Raw genomic sequence first — 23,155 nt, forward strand, 5'->3', positions numbered from 1 at the left:
AGGTTCAGTATTAATAGGTGAACTACCTTGTTGCCTTTCTGAAACCAATTTAGTAAGCTGTTCAACCTAATATTTGAGCTGAAGAATTGATCCTTGCTAATTTTTTAAAGTTGTCTAGGTGTTTTGAAAATGAGTCTCTGACGCCAAAATAAATTTTTCCAACATCTTTTCAAGGTTCGGTTTCATCTCTGGCTAATAAGGTTGTTGTAAGCTCGAAAGGGGTTGCGATATTTTGTTTCCTTGACCACCCCATGAAAAGATTGGGTGGTTTCTCTAACCTGCATTATAGTTATTACTATAATGGTTATTTTAATTTCTAGAATTATTACCCATGTAATTAATATGCTCATTCTCCATGTTAGAACTGAAGGGTATATTTTCTGGATTATTTATTCCACCTTATTTGCATCGTATTGCATCACCGGATTTACTTGCATAAAAAGATATAAATCATCAAATTTCTTGTTTAATATTTCTACCTAATTTGATAACATGATGATAGCATCTAAATTAAAGACGTCGGTTACTTTCATCGGTTTTGTCCTCACAACTTGCCACTGATGATTATTCAGTGACATCTCCTCAAGAAATTCATGAGCCACTTCAGGTGTTTTATTATTAAGAGTTCCACCAGCTGCTGCGTCGATTAATTGCCTAGTTGAGAGGTTCAAACCATTGTAAAAGGTTTGAACTTGTAGCCATAGAGGTAACCCATGGTAAAGACACCTTCTCAATAAATCTTTATAACTCTCCCATGTATCATATAATGTCTCTAAATCGATTTGCACAAAGAAAGAGATGTCTTTCCTCAACTTGGCTTTCTTAGCCAGGGGAAAGTACTTTAGTAGAAAGTTATCAGTCATTTGATCCCATGTAGTGATGGAACCTCATGGTAAAGACTACAACCACTGCTTGTCTTTATTCCTCAATGAGAAAGGGACAACTGTATGTGACTAATATCATTAGTGACGCGATCAATTTTGAAAGTATCATAGATTTCCAGAAAGCTGACCAAATGAGTATATGGATCTTCGTCTTGTAAACCATCAAACTGAACAAATTGTTGAATCATCTGAATAGTGTTCGGTGTTAGTTTGAAATTATTTGTAATAATCGTGGGTCTCACAATAATCTGTTCAGCCCCAGTTAAAGTGGGTTTGGGATAATCGTACATAGTACGGGGAACAAGAGTAGGAACTACAAGATTAGCAATAACTGCAGGAGGTAGTTGATTATTCTGATTACCACTCATCTCCTAAGTAATAAAGGAACCTACCAGAAGCAAACAAAATAAATATTAGAATGTAAAAATTAAACTAAAAAAACAAAAATAAATACAAATAAATGGCTAAATTAATAAAAATAAAGTGTTCCTAATATTTTAGTCCTCGACAACGGCGCCAAAAACTTGATTGTTAATAAACTAGCTATAAAGCGCACCTATCGAACAATAGTATAGTTATGGTGTGTAGGGAATATCTTATCCACGAGGACTAAAAGTACTAGTAATTACCATTGTTCTATTATTTAGCCGACAAATTGGAGTTATTGTTTTTAATATAAATTTTCTAATCTAATTTATCTAATATCGCAACAGAGAATGGAATAGGAAAATAATCAAAGATAACCAATGAGATAGACAATACCCAGGAAAGAATCCACCTAGACTTCACCTATTATTATGAATTTGGATTAAACGATTTATTCACTTGTGCCTTGATCCTTCGAAATCCCTAAATTATATTAATATCTCTTTCGAGAGTAAGAACAACTGAATCTAGGTTGATTAATTGAAATCTCTTTCTAATTAAAACCCCTATCATCGCATTAACTCAATCTGTGGATTCCCCTATTAGATTTGACTCTAATCTGGTAGATTTATGTCATGCTATTTCTAGGATTACATGCAACTCCACACAATTATGTTAGATCTACTCTTAAACAAGGACTTTTGCTCTACTGAAATAAGCACATTAAACATGAATTAATATCCCAAAAATATTAAAACACAAAATAAACATACATAATTGAGAACAAGAATCAAATATTTATCGTGTAAAAATAGAAATTAAATAATAAGATTCATCATAGGTTTCATCCTCCTTATGTACCTAGGGAATTTAGTTCATAATCCTGAATAAAAACATCTCAAAGTTAGGATAACCACAAGACATAAAGAAACTCAATAAAACTTTGAAAGAAATTAAATGGAGATCCTCGATCTTGAGGGAGATCCACTTCCGAGTTAATTCTGATGACGATCTTCGAGTCTTTTCTTCGATCTTTTCTGATTGCTCCCTTAGGTCTTCTTCTAATTGGTATTTATAGACTTTAGAATGCTCAGAAAGCCAAAAAATTGGGTTTTTCGCGTATTTTGGAAGCAGAGTACGAAATAGACGTGAGCTGGCCAGCCCGTGTGGCTCATACGGGTGTGTGCCCAGCCCGTGTGGATCCTAAAAGTAGCTTTTTTTGTCCAATTTTGGCTTGTCTTTTTCTCCCAAATGCTCTCCTGAGTATAGAAACATGAATTTAGAGGATTAGGAGTATCAAATTCACTATTTGCATAATTAATCATCCAAACACGTATTAAGAATGAGATTAAAAATATGTTACTTTTATAGCTTATCAGCTTTGAATACCTGATTAACGTTGATTGAGGATGGTTATATTTTAGCTAAATTGAAAGCTAAATTGATGTTCCTACAATAGATTTATGAAGCTCAAAAAATTGAAGCCGAGTTAATTGCTAAACGGGAAAAGTTGAAAAGACATCTGATTCAGAATTTAGCCTTGGTTCTGATGGTAATTTATACTTTTGAAATAGAATTTGTGTTTCAAGAAATTCTAAAAATTAAACAGAAGATTCTTTAGGAAGCCCATATAGCTGTTTCTCAGTTCATCTTGGTAGCAATAAAATGTACGGTGATGTGAAACAAATGTACTGGTGGCCAGGTATGAAACGTGATATTCAAAATTTGTATCGAAATGTCTGATTTGTCAATAATTCAAAGCTGAGCATCATGTACCTTCTGGATTGTTACAACCTGTTATGATTCCAAAGTGGAAATGGGAACAGATTACCATGGACTTTGTTTTAGGACTACCGTTTTATACTTGTGTTAACAGATTATTCCCTCGAGAAGTTGGCAGAGTTATATGTTGCAGATTTTGTTAGACTTCACGGAGTTCCATTATCCATTATTTTTTCTCGAGATCCACGATTTACTTCTAGATTTTGGGGTAATTTCATTATGCTTTAGATGCTTGATTGCATTTTAGTATTGCATTCCATCCTCAGACTGATGGTCAGTCTGAACGAGTGATACAAGTACTCAAGGATATGCTCTAATGTTGCATTTTCAAGTTCGAAGGTAGCTGGGAAAAATTTCTTCTGTTGGTTGAATTCGCATATAATAATAGTTACTAGTCGAGTATTAAAATGGCACCGTACAAAGCTTTGTATGGTCGAAAATGAAAAACTCCATTATAATGGACTAAACTGAGTGAGAAAAAGCTTTTCGGTATTAATTTAATATGAGAAACTTAAGAAAAGGTCAAAATGATTCGAGATTGTTTAAAAATTACTTTTGATCTTCATAAGTCTTATGCTAATTTAAAAGAAAAGACATAGAATATCAGGTCAATGACAGAGTATTTTTAAAAGTATCACCCTGGAGGAAAGTCCTTCATTTTGGTCGAAAAGGAAACCTCAGTCCATGATTCATCGGGATGTATGAGATAATTGAGAGAATTGGACCAGTAGCTTACCGTTGAGCCTTACCGTCTAAATTAGAAAAGATTCACAATGTGTTTCATGTATCAATGTTGTGGCGGTATTGATCTGACTGTTCACATATTATTTTGCAAGTCAACATTAAAATTTAGCTTGATATGTCACACAACAAGGAACTGATCAGAATTTTGGCTCGGGAAGTTAAAGAATTAAGAAATAAACGTATAGCTTTAGTTAAAGTTCTTTGGAATTGTCACGGTGTCGAGGAAACTACCTAGGAACCAGAAGAGGCTATGAAATTGCAATACCTAAACCTATTTTGTAGTAAGATTTTTGGGGACAAAAATTCCTTTAGGGGAGAGCTACAACAACCCATTTTTAGTAGTGTCAAAAATGTGGTTTCAGGACCACGATTTCAACGAGTGAGTAATATTTTAATTTCTATAGGATTATTTTAAGAAATTTTAATGTTTAAATAGTTAATTAAGTCAAAAGGCCTAAATTGTAAGTGATGCAAAATTTGAATTCTATTAACTAAAAAGGTTAAATAGCTATGAAATTTTAATCTAGTGGATTTAAATGGTAATTGAAACATATTTTAAGATTGTGGATTCTGATGGAAAGGTTTTAGTGTGATTTTAATAGTTTCTAAATGTTAGTTTAGTAATTTAATAATTAATTATATGTATCATATTCCCTATTTTGGCTTAGACAAAATCGGATAGCCGTTGAAGGAGGGGAGAAAGCTTCAATTTTGAATTTTCGTCATACATGGTATGAATTTGAGCCCCATTTTTAATGAATTTTATGTTTTTAAGCTTGTTTCCACTTAAACTATGTGGCTCAAGAGTTAATTTGCAAAATTATTAAAGGTTCAGGGACTTGCCATGATAGAGTTTGGGTGTGTTTTGTTGTTAAATGATATATTATAAAATTTGGTTGTTAAATGAACATGTTTTGTTAAGTAAATTTTAGTAAATTTAAGGTTTAGGATTGATTTGTTGAAATGATCAATTTCATATATATTTTTATGAATTGAGGAAAAATGTGAGTTGATATAGGTAGGCAGAAAAATTGGTTAGCGTATGTTGGATAAGAAATGGTGAATTTGAAAGTTATGGTCTTAGGGATTAAATTATATAACAATTAAAATGTTAAGGGTAAAATTATAATTAATAGTAAAAGGAGTTATAAGTTGGAAATGGTTGTTTTAATTATTTTAAATACTTAATTGAATGAATTTCATATTTAGATCAATGTACTAATCAACCAGACTTAGATTGAGCAAAAGCTAAAGTGGTGGATTAATCATCAGCCTCATTTTTACAATTGTTTTATTGAGGTAAGTTCGTATTTTATTTTATTATGTGTTACAATTGAATTGGTAAAAATATTTGATAGTTTTCTTGTGTATGTAATTATGTTTTAGTGTATAATATTGCCTTGAATTGTGAAAAGGAAAGGATCTAGATTTAAATACAATATGGTATTACACTTGAAAAGGAAAAAAACCATGGCTGAAAGACACCATGGCATTACATTCGATATTTTTGAATTCTTGAAAAGGTTGAAAAGGGTATATCCGAAATAGATATCAAATGAAAATGTTGAAAAGGATATATCCGAAATGGATATCCAATTAAAAGGTTAAAAAAGGTTGTTACCCTAAAAGGGTTAACAAATGGAAAGGTTTATTGAAAAGGATTTATTGTAAGAACCATTTAGTAAAGGTTTGAATTAAACTTTGAATTGATTATGTATTTAGTTACTAACTTGTGATGTGGTGTATATAGGAAGAATTGTGCATACAGGGATTAAAATGCTTGAATGGTTAATCATGAAATCATGTTTTGGTAAGTTTGAGGTCTCTTAAACAAACTTACTAAGAATTGTTGCTAATGTATTTGTTTTCCTTGTTTTGTAGATCATCAGAAGCTTGAACGGTTGGAATCTTGTCGGAGACCTATCACACTATCCAACAATCATTTTGCAAGATTTTGAGTTATTTTGGCTATGGTTATAAATGGCATGTATAGGGATTTTATGTATGAAATTTAGTGTGTATGTCATTTGATGAGCATGGCTTAGATACGTCTTTTGTATGCATAGTATTTAAACTTATAATGCTTATCAAGTATGGGTCATTTAGTCACTTTGATGTGTAAGCTAACATTATGTTTGGAACCATGATTACATGAGGTTATTATGGATGATATTTAAGTGTTTGGTGCAAGATGAAAGCATAAATTCATGTTATATAGATTATTTATTTGGATGTGTACTTTATGGTACCAATGAGGGTACATTGGTTGAATGAAGTAAATGAGATGTATATGTATGATTTTGGTATGTTTTGGTCTAGTTTAAGTGTGTTTTGAATAGGTAAAATGGTTGGAAAATGGTATGTTTGGGGTGCAAGAAAGCATTTTTGGTAATTTTGTGTTTTAAGGTACACTTTGGTACACATGACCTAGGACATGTGTTGTCACACAGCCGTGTGTCACACACGGCTCGATCGCACGTTTGTGTGTCTTTATTGTTGATAGGTGCAAGTTTCACACAGTTTAAGACATTGTCTACCGCACGACCGTGTCTCCTAAAACAGATTCGAGCACAGCCTAGCACACAGTCTGCCACACGATCGTGTGCCCCTATTTCTAATACACACACAGCCGAACACACGGGTTGGGATACGGTCGTGTGTCCCCATTTCAATTGTCCAAACGGTCTAGGCTATGTCATACGGCCTAGCGGCACGGCCGTGTGAGCCCTACGTTTCCAATTTCTCATATTTTTTGGAAAACTTTCATATTTGTTCGAATTGATCCCTGTTTGCTGTAAACTCGTTTTTAGGGCCCCAAAAGCTCGATGTAATGCCAAATTATGTATATTTCTTATGATGTGAATGTGTTATAATAAATTAAAAATGATATGATATTTTTGTTATGTTTTGATGTTAAGGTTCTATTTTGTATGCTAATGCTCCGTACCCCTAATCCTGCGGTGAAAACAAGTTAGGGGTGTTACAAAAAGAACTTAGTGAGTTTTTTTACTGCATAACTCAAAAATAAACCCCATATTCCAGGGGTAGTAAATAAAAAGAACCTAAACACATTGAACTCCCTAATCATTCCGGGACGATTTCTCTTAACTTGAAATGGTAGTCTCCAAATCATTTTTTGGAGTTATCTATTGACGGATGGATCGTCAACTGATTTGAACCTAGTCCATCCTATATCCATTAGACCAGTTTAGGTGGTTTTTCATATGTCTCACCTTAACTGCGTGTTTTTTCCTTTCTTTGGCTACATTATCCCTTTTTCCATACATTTATGAAATTTTCCAATTAAACTTCCATCCTAAGGACCCTTCCGATATGTCCTCCTAGGTGTACATCCCAAATTTGACTAGTCCTTGGTGGACTCCCTTTCTTATGGTAGTCTTGAAGGAATTGCAAACCTTCTAATAATTGGGTTAACTAATGAGGACCCATGCCACTCTAGCGTACCAAAACTCAGTTCACCCTACACATGGGTTGAAAATATGTTTGAATTAATTATTCATTTTCCACCCTATATGCGATGCCTTTCTTTTAAGATGTGACATGTCCTTCTGCAGTGAACTGTTTTGGCATGCAATATTTAGCAGATTGTAACTTGAAGAACCATTCGAGTTTACAATATCTCTTATGGGATGGTTCCCTATGAAACTAACTCCACGATAGGTGTTTCTGAAATAGCTTCCCCTCAAAGAAAAATAGTCTTAACATACATCCCTATTAGAACCTTTTTCTATCCTTAGGTTCGATCTATTCCCTCTTTACAGACTTTATTATTCAGGGTACATATAATTGAACCTCATCGTATAAATATGGTTTCTACAAAGCCCTATATTGGGAGTAAATCTCTCGTTATCTTCCCAAAGTCTTCCTCTCACGTATTGAGTTCTTTTGAGCACTTTCTGGTAGATCTTTACCCCCGAGCCACAGATAAATCCTCTTCCATTGCCTATATAAAAGGCATTATCAACACATTATTTTCCTGAAATGATTTTAGTTGGGTTAAAACCATGTGCCCTGTCGGCCTCATTGATTATAGTTTTGGAAGACTTTTCCTATATCTATATATTTTCTCTATTTTAATGGATTCCTCAAACCCATTATCTAACTAGCGCTTTTCAATGCTTGCATCTTTCCTCATTTGCATGATCTTCCATGATTCCCATCCTAGTGGGTTGCCTCGTTTTCTTCCTCGGAAGACTATTCCCTGTTTAATGTCCTGACTGACTCTCTATGTTGCCAGACCTGAGCTATGGTCTTACACATTATCCCCCATGTTTAATGTCTTGGTGAATGATCTGCCACAAATCTATGTGGAAAACTAGGCTTTTCCAACGCATTTAAGGAGCTTTTTTCTTGAGCAAAATAGAGTTTTTAGCATAATTTTTTGTTATTTTCATATTTTTTGGGTAATAAGTGAAATTGTCTCGTTTTCATCTATTTTTTTACCCAAACTGGCTACTAGTGCCATTTGGAGGCCTAACGTGTGTTTAAGTGCTGTAAGAACGTGCCAAAGGTAAAAAATGAGTGAGAACAAAACCTAGGTCAAGGGTATAGTGATATCTAACCCTTACAATCGCGATACCTTTGACAGTGTAGAAGATCAAGCATTCCTTTTAGTGGTATCACGATATCCCCTATGAGTATCGTGATATCTACCTCTAAAGGAAGACCCCATGTTTCAATACTGCCAGAGATATCGCGATATCCTCTTCTAAGTATTGCAATATTACCTTCGTCAGGGGGAAAATCGTAGAAAAAAATGGCAGCCTCTATCTACTTGACCCACCAATCACATAAGGCCCGTGTAGGAGAGACATACACATTAGCTTAGTTTTAGGTTTAGTTTTCTCTAGGCTTTCTTTACTTTTTCACTGTACTATTCTAGGGTTTTTATTTTTCTTCTTCTACCTCATATTAGAGTTTATTTTCTGCATTTACATCTTGTTCTTGTTGTTTTTAGTGTTAGTTAAGTTAGTTAACACTGTAGCTAAGGTTTATTTACATTTCCAGTCCCCGTATCTTGCTTTCAAGACTCTTGAAGCTTTAGGTTAATGTATTTCAGTTTATTTTACATTTAATCTGTTAAAGTTTAATCCTTTTATGTTTCTTGCCTTAGATTTCTCTTTTAAATGCTTTTGGTTTCATGCTATTTAAGTTTTATTGCATAAAAATCTTAAATTTTATATTTTTTTCTCAACCTTTACTTTCATGGCTGCCTTATTTTCCATGTTTATGTCTATTTTCTTTACTTTGACCATGTGTAGCTAAACCTTTAAGGAGGTTTGTTGATGGAGATGTGGGTAAACTAACATCCCTTCGAAAAAGAACTAAATTGTAACAAATTGGATTAATTTAAATAGAACTAAGAACTTAGGTAGAGACGCCCCTAGGGAATATCTAGATAGAGTCAGATTGGAAGGTAATCTTGTTCCGCAGCCGTTCGTTAGTCCTGGATTAACTAGCAAGATTGGAAGATAAATCAGACCAAATTCGTCTAAGTAAGTAAAATTGAGATCGAAAAATAAAACAGAGCCACTTGGTAATTTACGCGATTTATGTCCCTAGTCGAGATTTGGTGAACTACATCGGAGTCAACCAACCCCCATTAGTTATTTGTTGGATAGTCACTCTAATTTTACATTCCTTTCAATTTAATCCTTAGAGTAGAATATTTAATTTTCTTGTAAACTCATCTTTTTATGAATCGTTGTACTATAAAATCATATTAGTAGCCACTTAGACACTATCGTGTATGCTAGTTATTGCTTAGTTTTGGGTTCGACCCCTTGGAATACTTCATGTTCCATCGGAACTATAAAAATTACAACTGACACTATACGATTACAGTCAAACCAAACTTTATAAATAGTTTTATAAATTTAGTATTTTAATGTGCAGGCACATAGCCAGTTAGCGAACTACCTTGAATTTATTGCCTTACTGGAATAAGTTGGTTAACGTAGCCGAACTATGGTCTTACACCTATAACCCCATGTTTAATGTCATGGTAGAATCTATTGGTTGCCATAGCTGACTAGTGGTCTTACACTATAAACCTCTTTGAGGTGCCACCCCAAAGGACCTTATGGTCGTCACGATGTCGCCCCATAGAGTCTGCTGAGCGCCGTCGTGGTGTTGCTCCATGGAATATAAAAACCATCATCATAGTGTCACTCTAAAGAGCCAAATGACACCATTTCGTCTCATTTCCCACCTTAATGCTCAAACACAGTAGTGTACCCTTCGTCAGGCCAGGAGCTTCGCATATCATGGTTTGCACACAACAACACCGGATTACAACATCTAATAGAAATTCCATTTCCCTATCCATTCACCCATTCCCCTATTTTTCCACTTTTAACATTGATGCTTGAACACCACAATGTCCCCTCCACCGAGCAACATCGGATTGCAAAATCTAACGAGAACTTATTTTCCCTATTCATCCCATCAATAACTTCCCTCCTTACTCTGAAATTGATAAACACACAGGCACAATCATATTATCACAAAACTTAGCAACGATGAGTAAATTAATTATATATATTGTACCATAACCATTTCAAGCATACAAACACACTTACAAATACTCATATACTGACTCATCCTTGTGCATATATAGGCTTTAAAGAACATCCACGTATGGAGTATAGAAACTCACCTAATGCATCTTTGCACTTTTATGAACACTAGAGCTTTCATTCTCTTGGAAGCTAAGCATTAGAATGAGTTTTATATCCCAGCTTAAAAACTTTGATTCTAGAAACATGCAGAATGCCTTAAAGATTCTGAAAATTCTTAACTTTATTTCTTGAATCTACGAGCATCGAAGGACTTACAACCTTACCAGCTCATCAAATTTTTTACTTTTTCGACTCAAAAACCATGATCATCGCTTCGTGCAGAGCTTCCCGTAATTATCTCTTCTTTGGAATAACCAAGAGGATAAAGAGGATGAGAAAATTAAACAGAATAGAGAAAAATTCACCCTGGGAATTCACTTCTCAGCTATTTATAGCCCTTCATACACGATCTTAAACCTTAGAAAAACCATCTAATGGTAATCATTTTGTCTCCCACTAACGAAGCAGTTGGTTCTCATCCAACCGAATCAGAATTGGAAGTAAACTATGTCCAATTTAGCCACTAAAATTTTCTTGATTTTTCTGTAGTAACCGTCAACTTCTGGTTTCTTTCAATTTAACCTCTAATTATTGCTAAATTTTGGACCTAATGAAAAATTAGGTGTAACATTTTTGCACTTAAGTATCGATACCTTTACCAGAGTATCGATACTTTACATTTTTAAATCCATTTTCAAATAAAATGTTAAAATGGTATCGGTACCAAAAGAAAGTATCGATACCCAAAGCTAAGTTCGATACTATGAGTTGAGTATCAATACCTTACAGTTTGAATTTTTTTTTTGAAATATTGAAGCTCAGATTAGTATTGATAGTTACATTGGGTATCGATACATGATCTGAAAATTTTAAAATGTTTGCAATTTAGTCTTTGTTCATTGTCGGTATAAAAAAGAGCTTTCGTAAGCTCAATGAAGGCTTAGATATAATTATGTATCTAAAAATCTAGGTATTTATGGTATGGTTAAATATTTGAATGATTTTTTATGGTATACTTGATCAGAATTTTTAAAAATGTTACAAAAAGGTCCTTATTTGATCCCAGGCTGACTCTAAGCATTTGTATGCTTTTATAAGACCCAAGAAAGAATGTTCATGTTATTAAATATTTATTATTGATTAATTGCATGATTGATATAGTGAAATTGTAATGCCCTTACCCGACCCAATCGTTGAGTCCGAGTATGGGATATCACATTTAAATTGCCTCGGTCTAATATCAAGCTTAAGTTAGAAATTTTCCAAAAGACTACTAATTTATTTTGAATAATTATTTCAACATTACCATTAACCCATACGTAATTGAACACCCTAAAAATTCAATCTCTAAAAAAATACTTAGTTACAATGTATCTAAAGCCCGAGACGAAGCCTCTGAAGGTACCCCTTCTTATGTGTATGACACCAAATTCACGATGATACTCGTTGCAACACAGTTTAACTTGGTCCCTCCTCGAGATCCTTAATCCCTTACAAGTCCTGCAAACATAAGCCCATATATTGTATGTCTAAAAGAACTGAGTGCGTTTCTTTATTACATAACTCAAAAATAAACCATCTTACAGCGGTAGTAAATGAAATGAAACTAAACACATTCAAATCCATGATCATTCTAGGATGATTTCTCTTAATCTTATAGTCATTGGATCAGTTTTTATCGTTTCTAAGATGTCTTACCATAATTACAGGTTCTGTCATTTCTTTGCCAACATTCTTTCTTTTTACATACATTTATGAGGTTGTCCCCCTAAAATTCTATCCTAAAGAACCTTTGGATATGTCCTCCTAGGCATACATCCCAATTTTGACAAGTCCTTTGAGGACTCCCTGTAGTCCTAAAGGACTTGCAGACCTTCCAATAATTGGGTTAACTAATAAGGATCCATGCCGCTCTAGCGGACCAAAATTCAATTCACCCTACAAATGGGTTGAAAAGTTGTTTGAATTTATTCTTCATTTTCCGTCGTATATATGATGCCTTGCTTTTAAGATGTAACATGTCCTTCTACACTGAATTGTTCTAGCCTATAATATCCGATGGATTGTTACCTGAACAACCATCTGAGTTTCTGATTACTTTTATGGGATGGTTCCCTACAGAACTAACTCTAAGACAGGTATTTCCACAACAATTTCCCTTCAAAGAGGAATAATCTTGTCAGACATCCCTATGAGAATCTCTTTCTATCCTTAGGTTCCAACTAATCCCCTCTTTACAGACTTGATTTTCCATCGTACATACAATTAAACCTCCCCATATAACTATGGTTTCTTCGAGGCCTTGTCCTAGGAATAAATTTCTCGTTGTCTTCTCAAAGTCTTCCTCTAATGTATGGAGTTTCTTTGAGCACTTTCTGGCGGCTTGATCTGCCATAATTTGATATGTCAAATTAGGCTCTCTATTAAACTTAAGGAGCATATTCTCAAGCAATTTAAGCATCTTTTATATATATTTTTGACTTTTAGTTTTGTTGTTAATAATTTATTTTTATTAGTTTTAAGTCATTTTTTAGACCCAAATTGGCCAATCGTGCGATAAGGAACCTAACAAGATTATTGAGTGTGGTAGTGAGTCGACAGTGGCCTAAATGTGAAGAAAACATCACCTAGAAAGGGGGTATCATGATATTGAAGTGCGAAAGTCGTGATACCTCTGACAGTGATGAAATGAGGAGATTCGAGGCCATCTACAGTGGTATTGCAATACCAGACCATGGGTATCGCAATATCGAGATCCCCAAGACTCCCAATCTCAAGAACTTTGTGGGTATCACGATACCCAAGCCTAGGTATTATGATACCGCTTCCTAACGAATGAAAAAACTGCAAGGGCAATTTTGTGTCCAAACAAACTTATGTTTTCTTGTTAGGTTAAATGTTAGGTTCCTTATCACACGATAACGGCAATTTTGTGTCCAAACAAACTTATGTTAGGTTAAATGTTAGTAGGCTATAAATACAAATTTATAAGCATTTCAATTCAGATTTTTTGGTGGCTAAATAATTTCTTTAGGGCTTATAGTTTTTAGGTTAGGTTTTCTTTTCTTTTTTAGTTAAGTTTTCTTTTTTCTTTTTAGAGTAGATTTTATTCTTGTAGTTTTCTTTCTTCATTCTTGTAAAAGAATTTGTAAATAAATATGGATAAAGCTTTTTTTGGGTGTCATTGGTTCCACATCTAAATGAGCATTTCTTATCCTTATTTATATATTGTGCTTAGTAATTGTTCGATGAAATGTTTGTTTGGATGTTATGTTTTATCATGTGATAATTATTGGATGGTTGGTTGATTGGTTGTTTGTTAGCTTAATTTAATGTCTATTCTTGATTGATTGGTTGTTCGATTATATCAAAATGCTTAATACATTATAATTAATGCCTCTAGCGAAAAACCTAGATAAACGAGATCGAGAGGAGAGTGTATCACTATGAACTAGACTAATGAAGCTATAGCAAAACAGATAGAATAACAATTTGATGAGGAGTATTAATGTATGAAATATTAAGATCAAATACTAAATAAATTGTTGTGGCAAATCTATGAGACAAAGTTGGGAGGACTTATGCTCTTAAAAGGAAAGGTTGGAATTACTCAGATTATATCTTTATAACATAATAATGCTATGGAAAAACCTTAACCAAATTACTGTTGAGAGTATTTGGAATTGTCTTCATCGCAGTTTTCCCCAAACTACATTCCTTTGGGAACGATCCTCGGAGTACTTACCTACTTCATTGTAACTATATTAAAACATGATTCGTATACTTACGGACACCGCCACAATTCCATATATTTTGTAGTAGTATTCACACTCTATATGTTAGTACATCCAAAGGTGGTCACCTCTCTTTTTTGAAATCCTACTTGGTGTACAATTCTCATTCACTACTTTGTTATCTTGCAATGAGGACATTGCTTCTTTTTTAAGGGGGGTAAAGGCTATCTTGTATGATTTTTTAAAATTTTTCAATTTTCACACATAAGTATGTTGAAATAAATTAGTGTTCAGAAAAAATTTTTGTTAATAAATTAGCTCGTATGAAAGTATAATTTCTGATTCTATTCAAGTTTTTAAATTATGTTAGCTTAATCATGATATGATTGTGTTTTCTAAGTCTTACGTAGTTTAGCCATGAAATTTACTTATCCTTACAATTAGGCATGTATAAAGGTTTCAGTCATTAGAATTCTTTTAGAAACTTTCTTAAGGCAAAATCCTAGTAGGCATAAGAATCTGAAAATGATATAGGCACATTTTGTTTGGGTTGTTTGAGCCTTCCAAGCCTACCATATTTATAATTAACCATTGTAACCTTATTTTAAGCTATATGGCCTTTGTTATTTGATTTACCTAAATCATAAGTCATCTTATTTTTCATAAAGTTTACAGTATCTTTATGCTAATTTTTACTTACTTTGGTGAATAAATTTGGGGGAGAAGTTAGGACAAGTACATGTTTCAAAAAAAATAAAATAAAATGCTGATGTGTGATCAAGTGTTATGATCAAAGTGTTCATAACAATATGTTCAAAATTATGTTTAGGGGTGTGGAAATACGAAAATATACACACTTTTTCATACCATTTTTTACTCAAATTCATGCAAATTCATAGTAATTCTTGTCGAATAATATATAATAATTATAAAATAATTAAATTGTAGTTAAATTATTAACATGTTTAATTTTAATTAATTTTATAATAAATTTTGATTAATTTTGATCATTTTTGACAGATTCACACAAAAGGCGAAAATTGGATCGGCAAGCACTAGTAGAAGTGCAAAATCGAGAAGCGCTTTTTGAAGCATCAAGGCATTAATTTCTCAGCCGAAGACGGTCAAAATTATAAATATTAATTCATAATATAATTATTTTTAATTTTAATCCAAATTATTTTGGGTTAAATAAATTATTATTAATTAATTATGAAAATAGGCCTAGTTGAGCTAAACCGAGAAAACCGATCCGACTGAGCACTGTGTAGCTCAAAACCGTCGCATATGCTGACCCAATCAGCTTTTTTGGATGATTATTTTGCTTACAAAATAGACCTTGAAGAATCCTTGAATTTCCATTCAAACCCGTCCACTATCCATGCCTTTCTAGATTTGTCCCTACCTTAAAATAGTAAGTTTGAAACCTTCAAACTTTCCACACGTGTGGCTGGCCATGGGGGGACTCTATGGCTGCTTATTTTTGCTATTTTTATTAGCCTACTGAACCTATAAAACCCCCTTTGGCTGCTCATTTGATACACACCTCAAAACCTCTCATCCTTTCACTTCTCTCTTACTTTCTCTGTTCAATCCCGTTCTATTGTTCTTCATTTTCTTACCCATTCCCTTGCCAATTTCACCTATTGAAAAAAATTCCTTCAAACACCATTTGAAGTAGCATTCAAGTGTTTGTGGAAGTCTCGATTCAACAAGAACAAACGGAGAAAGAGGAGCGGAGTAACTTAGTCAAGCCTCGAAGAAACACAAAATTTGATTCTTGTTCGTTATCCTTTTAATTTTATTGTTGTTGTTATTAATATGTCTATGAATAATTGTGATGATGTTATGTTTAATTTAATTAATATGGCTTAAATTTAATTCGTGTTAGGTTGATTGCATTTTGTCCACTTAATTTATTAAAATTGTGTTTATTTTGTTATAAGCCTGGGTAAGATGTTTGATGAAGTAAAACCATGACTAAGTTATTCTTGCATTACAATTGTAAGGCAACTAATGAATTAACTATTTAAATGGATTGAAATTGTAATTAATTGACATGATACTTAATCAGTGCATGTTTAATCATCTAAGGTAGTTGAGGGTTAAATTAGCAACGGTATCTAACGATATATTAGTCTTCCATAACTTTCAAGATTATTTTGATTAAACTGTTTCAAGATAGGAATACGTTGTTGCCTCATGTAATCTTTTATGTGCTTATGAGATTGAATTAATTGTTTGAATTGGAATAGAGATATGTACAAGAGATTATTTTTAATTTCATAAGTATGTATGTGCATTAACGCATTTGCTTATTAAAATTAGTTTAATTGGTTGAATTGACATAGAGAAATACTCAAGAGATAAATTGATTTTGTTAAATCAGTATGTTCATAAGATAGCAAATTACCAAGTTGCGGTGAATTTATTTGTAACAACTTGTACATGAGTTTAGTAATTCTAAGTTAAGAAACATAATTAATCTAACACAATTATGTCATATTGATTAAAATCATCTTTTGAAATCCTCCATTGAAAATTTTATTTATTTTACTTAGTTAAAAATCTTAGTTTTTAATCACCTCCTAAAATCAAAATATTTTTCTTCACCAAAGTGTTTTTAATTGCATTCATAAATGATTCTTTTCACAACCCGTTTTCAGTGAAATTAGAGTAATGGTTCTAAGACCACAAATCCTAAGTATAAAAATTTATTTTAATATTATCTTATTTCCTACAGCATGATAGTAATACCATATAAAAATTTTGTGAAGAAATTTTACCGTTTACATGCTCAATTTCATAAAAAGGACTAAATCGCAAAAAGTGCAAAAGTTGAGTTATAGTATCTAAAAGTATTAAATAGCTATAGAAATTTAAAGTAGGAGTCCTTTTATGATAATTAGACCATAAATAGTGATAGTGGATATACATGGCTTGGAATTTGTGTAATTTTTAAAGTTTTTAAAGTTTACATAAGTAAATTAATTAATAATGACAAAATAACTTAAGTAAAAGTTTATCCATCTTCTTTATTTTGAGTTTTCAACCGATTTTACTAAAGAAGACATAGCCAGGGTTCGTCCAAGCTTCATTTGTTCTCATGTAAGTGATTTTTGTCCCGTTTTTAATGATTTCTACATTTTCGAGACGGTTGTAACTTAATCTAGCTAGCTCGGGGACTAATTTGTGAAAATATTAAACTATTAGGGTTTTACCATTGATTCATGTCCATGATTTTTGAAGTTTGATGTTAGAAAATGGATGGTTGTTGTTAGATAAATAACTTTTGTAAAGGAATTTTTGGTGAAATTGTTAAATAGGGACTAAATTGAAAAATAGAAAATTATACATGGTGAAATTGTGAAATAAATGAAACATAGGGCATCCTAAGGGTAAATTGCGTTTAAATGTTTTTACTTCAATTATACATGTGTTGTGAAGTGTCATACATATATACCAATTGCATATCCAACGACGTACGATAATTACCGAGCCCTGTTTGAACCTTAGGAATACGTAGGATACAAATGATATGTCATTAGGGTTTACATGATTTGGGTGCTGGTCCTGAACATCCTACCGATGGATGAGGTTCAGCATGTATTGCAGATACTCCACAGTTCATGTGAGCAATATCGTGTAGTTAAGTTCTGACTCACAGCTCGTAAGAGCATACCGATTCACAGTTCGCGAGAGCATATTGATTTACAGATCATGAGAGCATACTGATTTACAGCTCGTAAGAGCATACTGATTCACAGATCGTGTGACCATACATGTAGAAGATTTGACAGATTATAGTTATATGATTTAGTACACTATGTGTGAGCTATCTCGGGTATCCAACAATATTCAAAATTGTTCAACGGGTATTATTCTGATATGAAATGGTAAAGGTTCCTTACGGACTAATACAGGAATACATATGAATTATATGGAAATGTTGTTCCATGGTATTTGGGAATGGAAATGGATGATGCATGTATATGAAACATAATTATATGATGTGTTCATCCATTTTTACTTGGTTTTTGTGTATGTTTACTTGGCTAACTTGTTTGATGTTTATGCATAGGCTTTGGCCAAATTACGGTTGGAATATGCTATGTTACTTACCTAATTTTTGATTAAATGGTAAGATATGTTCTACGATATACGAACTTACTAAGCATTAAATGCTTACTTTGTGTTATTTTTCGTGTTTTATAGTGAATCAGAAGCTCCTTCAGTTTAGAAGCTTGTCGGAGCTAAATTGCACTATCCATCGCCTCTTTTGGTACTTTCGGTTGTTTAATTTTTGTTATAATGACATATATAGGTATTTTGGCTAAAGTTGGCCTATATATTTTGTTGTATATATGGCCATTTGATTTGGCTTGTGTCTGGCATATTTTGGTATGTATATGAGTAGCATTGACATAGTTTATGTGTGGCTTGTTTTGTGTATGGATAATGAAAGGTAAAATGATAGTTAAATGTGTTTTTTGATATGATGAATTTGTGGTGAATTGGTACTATAGTATACATGACTTATATGGTGACTTGGTGCTAGTTTAGAATGGCATATTTGGTACCAATTGAGAAGTTTGATATGTAAACTAAATGACATGAATTGATGCAAATATGCTTAGTAGTTAGTTTATTCTTTAGCCAAATAGAGTACATGTTTATATATGTTTTAATGTTTTCATTTGAGGTGCCTAAGGGCATATTGGTTGTATGATGTTGAGTGTAGGTACATGCCAAATTGGGTGAGAAAAATGGCTTGTGAAAATGGCCTATTTTCGTCCACACGGGCAGATACACGGACGTGTGTCTCAGCCGTATGTGACACTTGGTCGTGTGGCCCCTGTAGCTTTCAAACGGTTACAAGTTAGGCTGTTACACGGCTTGGCACATGGGCCTATGAGGTTATTTCGAAGGGTACACGGCCTGGCACATGGGCGTGTGGCTTGGCCGTGTGACCCAAGTCAGTGAGTTACATGGGCACGGACACAGGTTGGGACACGGTCGATTGTTCCTACTTCGAATGCCCACACGGCCTGAGACACGGGTGTGTCTCTTAGCCATGTGAGTCACACGGCCGTGTGACCCCTACAATGTTGAAAATTTTCTTTATTTCCTAAAAAATTTTTTGAGTTTCTAATTTAGTCCCAACTTGTTTCTAACGCATATGTTTATTGATATGATATGAAATGTTTGAAATTTCTATCTGTTTGAATTGTAAACTCCAGTAATGCTCTGTAACCCTATTTTGGTGACAGATACGGGTCAGAGGTGTTACATTTATTGGTATCAGAGGTATGATTTAGTCGATTCTAGGACTAAACGTAGCTTGTACGAGTCTAGTTATACATGCCATTATATAACATGTGATAGTGTGATATCTCCTTACTGTTTTAAAGCCTATTTTCATATAGCAATGACATCCAACTGAGCTGACTCTGATGAAGTAGAGAGTAACACTCAAGCCTTCATTCACGGAGTAGCATTAAGCGGTGCAAGGGCCATATCTAAGGGTCGAGGAGGAGAGGCTAAGGAAGCCTTCTTCCAGATGATGAATGAATGGTTTATCGAGTTCGTATGAACAAACCTGACTACCCAATAACCTTCACCCCCTCCTTCTCCCCAACCGATTCCCATTATTCCTCAAGGTATGGAACCAATCCGAGTTCGTAAGCCGCCAGTTGATAAGATACGTAAGTACGAGGCTAAAGAATTCTGAGCTATTGTAGAAGATGATCCCGAGAGAGCTGAATTCTAGTTAGAAAATACAATCAGGGGTTTGATGAGTTATCCTATTCACCAGCTAATTGTGTTAAATGCGCGGTATCGTTACTAAAATATTCGGCTTACCAGTGGTGGAATACATTGATTTCTGTTGTGCCGAGAGAGCGGATCACTTGGGAATTTTTCCAAACTGAGTTCTAAAAGAAATATATATAAGTCAGAGGTTTCAGGATCAGAAACATAAAGAATTTCTTGAGCTCAAATAGGGTCGTATGTCTGTAACAAAGTACGAGTGAGAATTTTTTAGATTGAGTAAACATGCTCGTAAGTGTATTCCGATCGAGACTGTTATGTGTAAGAGGTTTGAAGAAGGGTTGAACGAAAAAATAAAGAGAAAAGACATGCTGAGTTTAAAGCTAGAGAGCTGAGGAAGAGATCGACTAGGAAGTCATATCAGTCACTATCAAAGAGATCAAAAGAACATCACAATCGTTCTACAGCTTCATTGGGATACTCCGGTAGAGACAGAGGCAATCGACGTTCGAGTCCAAAACCTTAGGCTACACCTATAGCAAGTGTGAGTAGTGTCAGAGATGTTTGACCCAAGTGCAAGCACTTTAAAAGACTCCATTAAGGTGAGTGTTGCTTAAAGAGCAGAGCGTGTTTCAGGTGTGGTTCCTTAGACCACTATCTTAGAGATTGCCCAGAGAAATCGAAGAAAGAGAAAGCTCATACCACTAGGCTGAGCAATCCCAGAAATGTGATTGGTAGCTGTGGTGTAACAAAAGACTTTGCTATGAGATCCAAAGCACGAGCACCATCTCAGGCTTATGCTATTTGCACATGAGAGGATGCTTTTGTGCCAAATGTTATTACCTGTACTTTCTGTATTTTTGATATTGATATTACTGCTTTGATTGATTCAGAATCAACTCATTCTTATGTATGCACGAGTTTAGTATCTAGTAAGAATTTACCATTTAAGTCCACTGAATTCGTGGTTAAAGTATTGAACCCCCTAGGTCAGTATGTGCTAATTGATAAAGTTTGCAAGAACTGTCTTTTGATGACTTAGGGTTACAATTTTTCGGCTGATTTGATGTTATTACCGTTTGATGAATTTGATGTGATTTTGGCCATGTATTGGCTAACTCTACATGACATTGTTGTCTATTGTAGATGAAAGCTTATTGTATTGAAATATCAGAACGGTGAGATACTTCGTATTGAATCAGATAGTCCAAGTGGGTTGCCTATTGTTATATTAGCTATGTCAGCGCAAAAATATGTGAGAAAAGGTTGCGATGTGCACCTTGCTTATGTTCTGGATTCTAAAGTGTATGAATCAAAGCTTTAAAAAGTGCCAGTGGTTTGTGAGTATTCTGATGTGTTTCCAGAGGAGTTACTTAGATTACCGCCGATCCAGGAGGTTGAGTTTACTATTCATATACTACCAGGGAAATCATCGATATCAATAGCACCTTACAAAATGGCTTCTACCGAATTAAAAGAGTTGAAAGAACACCTTCAAGAATTGACAGATAAGGGTTTTGCTCGACCTAGTTTTTCACCTTAGGGTGCATCGGTTCTGTTCTTTAAGAAAAAGGATGGATCGATGAGATTGTGTATAGACTACCGTCAGCTCAACAACGCTTAAATCAATAATAAATATCCACTGCCTCGAATTAACGGTTTGTTCGATCAGTTGAAATGTGCCATCAAAAATTGATATTTGTTCTGGCTATTATCAACTACAAGTGAATGATTCGACTGTTTCGAAAACTACATTTAGAACCAGGTAAAGACACTACGAATTTATTGTGATGTCATTTGGTTTAACTAATGCACCATCAATATTTACAGATTTGATGAGCAGAATTTTCAGATCCTATTTAGACAGATTTGTTGTGGTATTTATTGATGACATTCTGATATATTCACGAGACAAGTCTGAGCATGCTAAACACTTGAGGATTGTGTTACAAACTCTACAAGATAAACAATTTTTTGCTAAATTTAGCAAATGTAAGTGTTGGCTCCGAGAATTCAGTTTTTTGGGACATATAGTATCGGTTGAAGGAATCAGAGTCGATCTGAGTAAAATCTCAGCAGTATTTTATTAGAAACCATCGAGAAACGTATCTGATTTCTAGGTCTAGCTGATTATTACAGAATATTTGTCAAAGGGTTCTCAATGATAGCTACACCGATGACGCGACTTTTACAAAAAGATCTTAAAATTGAATGGCCTGAGAAATGTCAGCAAAGTTTCAATTAGTTGAAAGCACTATTGACCGACGCACTAGTTCTTGTTCAACCTGAATTGGGAAAGGAATTTGTGATTTTCAGTGTTGCATCTTTAAATGGTCTAGGCTTTGTTTTGATGCAGGAAGGCAAAGTAATAGCTTATACTTCCAGACAATTAAAGCCACATGAAAAGAATTATACGACACTTGACTTGGAGTTGGCAGCTGTTGTGTTTGTGTTAAAAATTTGGCGGCACCATTTGTTCGGTGAAAAATGCCATATATTTGCCGATCACAAAAGTTAGAAGTATCTAATGACGCAAAAAGATTTGAATCTGAGACAGCACAGATGGCTCGAGATGTTAAAAGATTATGAGTTGACCATTGATTATCATCCGAGAAAAGCAAACGTAGTTGCTGATGCTCTGAGTAGAAAGTCTTTATTTGCTCTATGAGCAATGAACACGCATTTATCATTATTTGATGATGGTTCGATCTTAGCTGAGTTGAAAGCTAGACCGATATTTTTACAACAAATCTACAAAGCTCAGAAATGTGATGTTGAGTTGCTAGCTAAGCAGGCACAGTGTTAGTCAACTTCCGATTCAGAATTCCAGATAGGACCTGATATTTTTTATTGTTTAGTGGTAGATTTTGTGTACTGAAGAATCCAGAGCTCATTCAGAGAATCTTGTGCGAAGCTCATAATAGTAGCTTGTCTGTTCATCCAGGGATTTATAAAATGTAAAGTGATTTAAAACAGATGTACTGGTGGCCAGGAATAAAACGTGAGATTTCTGACTTTGTATCTAGTTGCTTAGTATTTTAGCAAGTTAAAGCTGAACATCAGGTACCTTTAGGATTATTACAGCCAATGCTGATACTGGAGTGGAAATGGGATCGAGTTACTATGGACTACGTATTGAGTTTACCCCTATCTTTGAGAAAGAAAGATGCCATTTGGATTGTTGTTGATCGGTTGATGAAGTCAGCACATTTTATTCCGGTATGTACAGATTACT

At 34.0% G+C, this 23,155-nt stretch overlaps 1 non-coding gene across 1 annotated transcript; it reads left to right on the top strand.

Moving 5' to 3' along the window:
- The first annotated feature begins 708 nt into the window (after nt 1–708).
- Nucleotides 709–815, top strand: LOC121215807 (small nucleolar RNA R71). The gene has a single exon (XR_005911780.1). It is a non-coding gene; the product is annotated as a small nucleolar RNA R71 (small nucleolar RNA).
- Nucleotides 816–23,155: the final 22,340 nt, after the last annotated feature.

The sequence above is a fragment of the Gossypium hirsutum genome, chromosome D03 (assembly GCF_007990345.1).
Source record: "Gossypium hirsutum isolate 1008001.06 chromosome D03, Gossypium_hirsutum_v2.1, whole genome shotgun sequence".
In the NCBI taxonomy this organism is placed as follows: domain Eukaryota; kingdom Viridiplantae; phylum Streptophyta; class Magnoliopsida; order Malvales; family Malvaceae; genus Gossypium; species Gossypium hirsutum.